Consider the following 8,831-nt stretch of genomic DNA (forward strand, 5'->3'; position numbering starts at 1 on the left):
AGGTAAGGAACAAAGAGACCATGAAGTTTGGGCACACTAAACGGTGGTAGAGGCCCCAAAACGGAGGCAGCTTCTCGGAGGCTTAACAGCCTGAAAGGAGTAAGGCTTGCAGTGTATTCAAGTAGCCCTCTGGGTGCAATAGAACCTGATTGACTCGTGTATATCAACTAACAGTCTTTCCTATGTAACATGAATTGCAGTGTCTGTATATGGTCTTCCAACTATCTAATAGCATCTTGAAACTGGTCAAAACTTGAATGCCAATAACTCACTCACTCAGAATATATATGATTCTGCACTTGGGGAAAACGTCTATGCTATCTGTCTGATTGCTGATAGGGGAGGGGTTGCCAGGGTGCAAAAGAAGTGGATGACAAGCTACTGATCAGGCTCACTGCTCCCAGCTAAGAGGGCATTCCACGGCAGTGGGCGTGGGGTGAGGGAGGACGGGAAAGGGAAAGGTCCAAGGTAGGTGTGTGACATTTCAGTGAGAGAAATAAGAAGTTGGGATCATTTGGAATTTTAGTGGGAAGGAGAAAGAAATGGCTCTTTTGTTTTAATGAAAGAATTATGAATATGTATGAGAAGAGGTAGGGGTCCATTGAAATTATTCTGTAAAAAGGAAATAGGATGGATGGATTCCCATCCTCCTCTATTGAAATGGGAGACACGTGCCTCATCCCTTCTTTAAGTCCTGATAAATGTTGGTCTTGAGAACACTGAATGTAAATCCGGGAGACTGGAGCAGCTAACTGGAGCTTCGAAGATCAAGTGATAGCTGACCCTCCTGGAAGTGAATGGACCAGCATAACCTGTGTAGAAAAGCCCAGAGCCACAGCTCTCTGAGGTGGGTGTAAGGAGACATTGCAGAGAAGGAAGCCGAAGTCAGTGCAACAGGGCCCTTCAGCTTAACACTTCCTTTTGCATTTGGAGGTGAGCCTTCTATTTCTGTCAGTCTGTGCAGATGTTTTGGGAAGATCCCTGACAGCAGCCATCTTGGTCACTGTCCTTGAAGTTCATGGCCTTAGATCTGCTGCTGCAGCCTCCCAGGAAACCTGGTGCTGCGCTTGACTGCCTCTGAGACTCGAGACCATGGCTTTCCAAAGTGTTTACCTGGAAGAGCATCCATCTCAGGAATATATTGTTTTAACCCTTTCTTAAAACATACTTCCACTCCAGGTCTATGGCTGAACCCTGCAGCGCTCCCTTCTAGAGCTCACACCACAGAGTACAAAAATGTCCCGTCAAGCCTCTCCATTTCCTTCTCCAGTGAGGTTCCCGTGCTGACCTGAGGCACTATCCTGGGCCTGGTGCTGCCATCCCAACCCTGTTTGGTAGTCTTCCTCTGCCATCTCCTGTTCCCTGAGGCGACACTAAGAAAGTCACCCAGTGAGCCAGATTTGAGGCCACAGGAATGATTGCATTTGGAGACCAGTGCAGTCCCAATTTTAGAGAGGGGATCTGAACCCCAGAAGCCAAGGTCACATAGCCAGTCAGCAGTGAGGCTGGGTCCCAGGCAGGCGAACTCATCCAGTTTGCATACTTCCGGAGGTGGCTCCGTTCTTCCAAGGCGTCTAGCACTTGCTGCCATCCTGGCCCCACCCTCTGCCCATTCCCCTCCTACTGAGCCTCTTGCTATGGATCAAAATGGTGTGGATGTGCCAGCTGTGAAGGACTCTGCACTGGGATGACGTTTAGATGAGAGCCCAAGAGGCATCTATAATATAAGATTTCCCTGGTGCAAGCTGGCTCATGGCCTGCACCTTCCTTAGACCATCCAAGGCCATGTAGCCCCACCTCACACCATCAGCGGTGGGCTATGACAGAGAAGGCCCCTGCACAGCCACTGAAGGCTTCCTTGGCACCATGTTGGCTCTCGGTCCCTCACTGTGAAGTGTTTGGAGTTTGTGGAGACCCCTGTGGGAGTCTGCAGAAGCCAAGGGCTTAAAGGTTCCAGCCGTCTCCCATCAGGCACCTGTGGGAATCAGTGAGGGGGAATCCTGAAACATTTTCTAGTTGCAATCAGCCACGAAGTTAAAAGCTTCCTCCCACTTCCCATTCCACAGTGCACCCCTCCCCCCATTGCTGCCAGCCTCTAGGTGCAGAGTCCTCCCTGTTGTAGCTCATATGTCACATGGGGAACTGCTGCTCGACCCTCCAGCCCCTCAAGATCCAGACAAGTCTGACGACGGGGCCTCTGGATCTCTGTGATTTCTAAGGGACTTTGATTCTGGCAGTCACTGCTGACTCCAGATTCTGCTACCTCATACTAAGCAACAGTGGTGTCCCATTCCTGTGCTGTATCAGCTGAGACATGAAGCTCAGTTCCCTCCCCCATTTCCACACACACCAAAATGCAAATGAATTAGTGTGTGTGCATGCAACGTGCCTGTGTGTCTCAATGCTTGGGAGAAAACGGAAGGTCTTACAGCAATGCAGCCATGACACTCCATTGGTAAAATGCTCTTCTGACACACTACAGAGGAATCCACTCCCCTCCCACTCCATGTGCTACCTGTCTCCCTTGGGATAAACCAAATCCATTTATGTTCTCAGGTACCTCAGGATAAGCATTCCCACCAACACTCTTACCTTTAAGATTTCACCTTCTACCATGGGTGGCTCATTAAAAAGGCATTTTCCTAAACAAAGATGGCTCCTTCCTCCAAGGGAACTTGAGTGCCATCTCCTCGTTTTTCATTCCCACCGCACTAGCCAGTCCTCACAACAACAATATTCACCACTGGCGGCCAAGGTTGTCATGTTTTATGGAAAGCAATGAAGACTAATGTAAATGGTGCCGATTTGAGCTAGACAACCCCCGTTCAAATCCCGACTCTTTAGCTTTGTGACCCAGGGAAAGTCACTTAATCTTGCTAAACTTTTGTCTCATCACCTGTAAGTGTGATAAACACAACCGTGGATGTGAACCACTTAACCACGTGCCTGGCTTTCAGCCTATTCCTTCCCTCTGGCTTTCTCCGCTGTCAGGCATCAAACAGCGCCTGCCCCTGGATTGTGGCTCGGTGCCAAGGGATAAAAGCCGGCAGACAGCAGCTTCACAGCTGGGGAAGAGAGATGCTGGGGAGGGTGGCGTGGGCTGGCGGCTGCCCAAGCACGCTGTGGTTTAGGTTTGTTGATGGGAAGGTCCCATCCATCCTTACGATGCTACGATGCTATAGTGTAAGACACAGGGGGTGTGCTTGGCTTAGAAAAATCCTGGAGGAATAGCTGTCTCTGACAACTGGGAGGCTGGGAAGCCGACGAGCAGCCTGACCTCGGGTGATTTAGCACCTGGTTTCTTTGGCTCTCCCCGTGTTAGATTTGCTGGCTTTGCATCAAATGGAAGGAGGCAGTGCCAGGGACTTGAATAAAATCTGTCAGAGGGTGAGGGGAGTGCAGAAGGCCGGCGGTCTGTGCAGGGAACCCTGATGGTCCAACGGCACCATCTGGACTTGGCAGGGATGACAGCCCCGAGATCAGAAGGAACTGGCCTCTAAAGCAGCTAAAATGCTGCTGAGTGGGACTCCCAGGTTCTCCTGCTTAGGAGGAACTCAGATCTCCTATGAGGGGAGAGCTGGGCTCCCTCTGCAGAACGAAGACAGGTCTTGGTGAAGGCAGGACTGGGCAGGTGGCTGGTTTGTTTTAGTCCCATCTGCAGGTCCCCAGAATACCACTGGTGGGCCGGAGCCCCCTTGTACCAGCCTGAGGGAGCCGACTGTTAGATTTCCAGGAATCTTGTCAGCCGGTTAAATAGCCATCATTAAACACTAAATTATAAAACCTGCCATTAAATATATTATATTACAGACATAGGTTAATAAACACCCAAAATTCATCACTTTCTAATTATTTTAGTATGTTCTGCCATCTGTGCACTTGAGGTGATTGACATCTAATGTATTCCTACGGGGGAAATACCATGTACAATGGTGTGCCACGTGCATGTCTTCCCAGCTCCCTCGTTCAGTGACATCATGTTGGCAGCTTGAAACCAGCCATGATGCGAGTATTTACCCCACCGAGATGGGCAAATACTGCATATCAAGTTTCCCCCCCTGGAGAGCTGGTTGTTAAACATTTACCAGCACACCATTGCCACTGGCTGACCCAGGAAGAAATGGATACCCCTAAGCACTGAGACATCTCAGTTCTAGGCGGGCAGCATGTGGGATGTATTTCTCAGAAGCAAGTGCCCTGGTATCATGTGCAAAACTGACTAGAAGTAGAAGAAAAACACTGGAAAATACTCCCCTACCCCTGCTTATTTTTTTCTTGTCTCTCTGATTTTTACACGGGAAGAGCCTTGACAACAGCCATCTTGGTCACTGTCCTTGAAGTTCGGGTCCTTAGACGAGAAATCTGTTTAGTTTGCTCCTAAACTCATGGACTGATCTGTGAGGGTCTGGCTCACCTGTGAGCTGTACCTCAACTCAGGTCTCTCCCGGAAAGTGAATTGTAGTTCTCCTGCCTAATTGGCAAACTGAAAATGTGCTGTAAAAACATATCTTTACCAGGCACCAAAAGAACTCATTGCCAAGTGATTTGTACAGCAACAACGTTAACTTCTGCAAAAGAGACGAAATCATTTATAAATGGGTGTTTTGCTGTTTTTGCTTTTCGTTAAAATTATTACTGTGTGAGAATAAAAAGAAGAAAAATGATTACTGTGGAACAGAATGCTTTGTTTGCCTTTGTCTCCACAGCTCTGTGTCTTTGGGTTGTTCTTTTAAAGTAAGAATCCCACGCTGAATCCACATTTTTTTATATTCATACCATAAGATAAAGGAAAAGCTTCATAGAAACTTCATCCTACTCACTTGCTCACCAGCTGCCTCCTGAACAACCATAATTTTCCTTTCAATCGCAGAGTGCCATCTGAATTGTAATATTGCCAACTCTCGACTGTCAAGATGATGGAGGAAAATACTAATGCGGATGATATGAGCTTGTCATGAGCCTGCTCAGCACGCTCGCCTGCACTGACATGTGAATTAATATTCAAATAGCAAGTGAGAGCTGAACACCATTAAAATGGCTGTGTGGAGGATAAGGGCCCCAGGGCACTGAACGGATCTGTGTACCCGCCTGAGGAACTCTGACAGGTTGGACTGAGCTGTGGGGACTGGTGTTTGCATTCCATTTCCAAAGGTTTCCTGGGAGAAATAGTGATAAGATGTTGAGGAACTACCTGTGGTTAGTACAGGTCTGAGACCCTTGAAGCATGGCTGTTCTTCAACCTGTGGAGGTCGGGAGCCCAGTCTGCCTTAAAGGAGTCAGAGGGACAAGGTCTGTTGCAGCCCAGAATGATGTGGGGTCTCCTATGTCCTACCATTCATACTGACCTTCTGCCCAAACACCGGGGGTGTGACCTATGTTCCTGTTTTGTTTTGTTTTTAATATGAAAACCTTCAAACCAGAAAAAAGTGGAGAGAATAGTAAATTCCCCAGATTTTAAAAGTATCAAAAGCTCCTATTTTTATTTTTTAAAATATATTTTATTGATTTTTTTACAGACAGGAAGGGAGAGGGATAGAGTTAGAAACATCGATGAGAGAGAAACATCTATCAGATGCCTCTTGCACACCCTGTACTGGGGATGTGCCCACAACCAAGGTACATGCCCTTGACCGGAATTGAACCTGGGACCCTTCAGTCCACTGAGCCAAACTGGTTTCTTTCAGCAAAAGTTCCTATTTTTAATTCATGTGTTACTTTTTCTTAAACATTTTAAAGTAAATCCCACATGCAGTGTCTTTTCTCCCCTGCGTACGTCAGCACGCATCTCTTTTCTAAAAGAGGATATTTCTTTAAGCCTTTACCACAGATAGCACAATGAACAATAATGCCTTGGTAGTATCTAATTACCATATTCCAATTCCCCAGTTGCCTCACAAAGAGCTGCATTAGCTGCACTGCAGACCAGTGAGTGTGGAGGGGCAGGCGGTACCCTGAAAGGGGTGGTGATTGCTTCCCCACCATCTTGACTGTGGCTTTGGCAAAATCAGGCTGAGGGTACACCCGTGGGGACATCCCTAGGCTGGCTGCAGACATCTTCCCAACTTTCTGGATCTTAGAATTCCTTTCCCCGAAGGAATAAGACTATGAAACTTCCCCTTCTATTTTTCAACATCCGGTGGTCTTCCTCTGGGAATTTCGAAGCTTCCATGCTGCTGGCACCCACCTGGCTGTCACATTGGCCCCCACTTCGCGGCTTTTCCTGCAGCCATGCCTTTCACTGCAGACTTCTCACAAGGATTGCCGTTTTTCTATCACGGGGACTGGCCTGGCAGGTCTGAGGCTGGCCTGTAGTGAATGGGTTCTTGACTTTGTGCAGGAAACATTTCACAACACGAACTCAGGTGATTTTGAGAGTATGTTTATTAAAGCTGGGGACAGCAAAGCGAAGAAAGAGTAGAAGCAGCAACAGGCAAGGCTGCTTTGGCTCCCTGGAAACGTGATAGGGAAGAAACGAGCGAAGGCAGGGCTGCTGTCAGCTCACTGGAACGTCACAAGAAAAGGGGGCCTTGGAGACAGGATCAGGGATAAGCCCAGCACAAGCTGCTGCTGCCTGCTGCTCCCCTGGTGGCAAGTCTAACGGGACCCTTAGATTTCAGGAGGAAGTAAAAAGTTCATGCCCAATAAGAAACATGGGCACGCTCTAGACTCTAGAGTGAACCCACACTGGTGTCCTTGGATGGTATGATCTCCCTTCTGCAGGTGAGAATCTTGGAGGAAGGTTTCAGCAGAATAGTCATCAGCTTTCCAAGTACATTCTGTGTGTGTGTGTGTGTGTGTGTGTGTGTGTGTGTGTGTGTGTGTGTGTTATTTGTTTGTTCACAGTATTACAGAAAAATAAATGTTTAGGGAATTTGGGATTATTCCTTTGGTCTGCTTTACTGTTTTACTTTTATGTTGGATCTGTCTGGGGGTTTTGTTATTTGTTCCCAACTTCATCCATTCTTGGGGTTGGCTGGCACGAATGGCATTAATTGGGTCTCTGTCCTCTATCCCTTGACAAGAATGACTTAAGTTATGTATTCTCTGGTTAGGAAGGAAAGGTATAAACCATTTGCTCTTAAGTGTTCTTGATTAGGGAAGATAGGTCTTGGGATTCACCTGTAAATTGTTCAAACTGTTTAACCTTGTTCGATTTTCCTGTCTCAGTTTCCCCATCCCACTGGCCTAGGAATTTTCCTAGCTTCTTACTATCCTACCTCATTCCCACAAGCCTCAACCCAAGCTGGTGTAAAAAGCTGTGTACCCTGAGTGAGTCACAGCATTTTAGATTTCCCCAAAGGGCCTTGGCTTCTTCACTTATTAGAAAACTTTGGCTGAATTGCTCCTGAGGTAAGTCAGAGAACACCCGAGTGGCAGCATGTTGTGTCGCATCCAAAAGCAGTCCTCTGACAAGAGACATGGCAACTGAATGCACTGCTCACTCGGGGATTTTCTTTTGCTATAAAGAACATTATTAAGACAACTAGTAAAATCTGGAAAAGGCCTGCATTTTATTGTCTGATAATGTCATATCAATGTCAATTACCTGACTTTGATGATTGTATTAATGAGAACATGTAAGAGGGTGTCCTCATCTTTAGAAAATATATTTTAAATATTAAGGGATAAAGGAGCAAAGTGTTTGCAACTGACTTTCAAATGGTTCATATTAATGGGTATCCATAGAAAAAAAATGATAAAGCGAATGTAGTAAAATGTTACTATTTGGGGAATGAAGGTGAAAGGGGTGTGGGAATTCTTTGTGTGAATAGTCTGAATGAATCTGAAATTATGTCAATCTCCTCTGCTGGGTTCACCTCTTCTCCATTGAATGCTCAGTTTTGAGGCATTTCCTTAGGCTCTCTCTCCTCCTTTGGCAATCTTCTTCATCCCCATGGTATTAGTTACCATCTATTGTACATGATACTCTCAAATTACTCTTTCAAACCCAAACTTCTTTTCTTAATATCAGATTGCATGTCCAGTTGCCTACCTTTTCATCTCTTCTCAAATGTCTCATGAATATTTCCCCATTTTTGTATCTCTCCCACAAGCTCGCTCCCTTTCCAGGGCCTCCTCACCTGAATGCACAATGTCAACTGCTAGCTCAAGCCAGAAAAGAAAAAACTCCAGTAGTCATTTTTGCCTACTATTTCCCTCATCCCCCATATCCAATTTTGTTACTTGTGGTAAAACTTGACTTTCAAACTTTTAATGATCCTTTTTTTATTGAAAACTATTTTTTCTTTGTTCGTTAACATGTCTGGAAGATCTACAATCCTTACAAAAGTGTGCAAGCAAGGGACAAATTTGTAATATGTCATCTTGGTTTTTATATTCTCATCTCAATAGTAAACTGGCTTATATGCTTTGAAAATCTGCATAGTTGCCCCTCCTTGGCTGAATTTCATCCAGAGTCATAAAAGAAAAGAGATACTGTAGTTCCTAGCTTCCCCTTCGAAGTAGAGCTAAATGTTGAAGCACAGGTAAGTGATGATGCCTTGCTGATCAAGCAATCCAACCAGAAGAAAATAGGTGTAGCTATGTTATTCTGAAACCAAAATTGACTCTAAAGTCAAAAGCATTAAAAGAGATAAAAAGACATACTTCATAATATATAATATAAAGATATAACTCTTTATATTTAACTAGTGGCCCAGTGCATGAAATTTGTGCGCATTAAAAGGGAATTAATTAGAGGAAATATTTTAATATTGCTATCTGCCCCTTCTCTATAATAGAAGCGTCAGAGATGAAAGAAAATTAGTAAAATGTATATAAAAATCTTCCTCATTTCAGAGTCTGGGGCGTGGCTGTGGGACCTAGAGTCA

This window comes from Pipistrellus kuhlii, unplaced genomic scaffold (genome assembly GCF_014108245.1).
Source record: "Pipistrellus kuhlii isolate mPipKuh1 unplaced genomic scaffold, mPipKuh1.p scaffold_m20_p_2, whole genome shotgun sequence".
Classification (NCBI taxonomy): Eukaryota; Metazoa; Chordata; class Mammalia; order Chiroptera; family Vespertilionidae; genus Pipistrellus; species Pipistrellus kuhlii.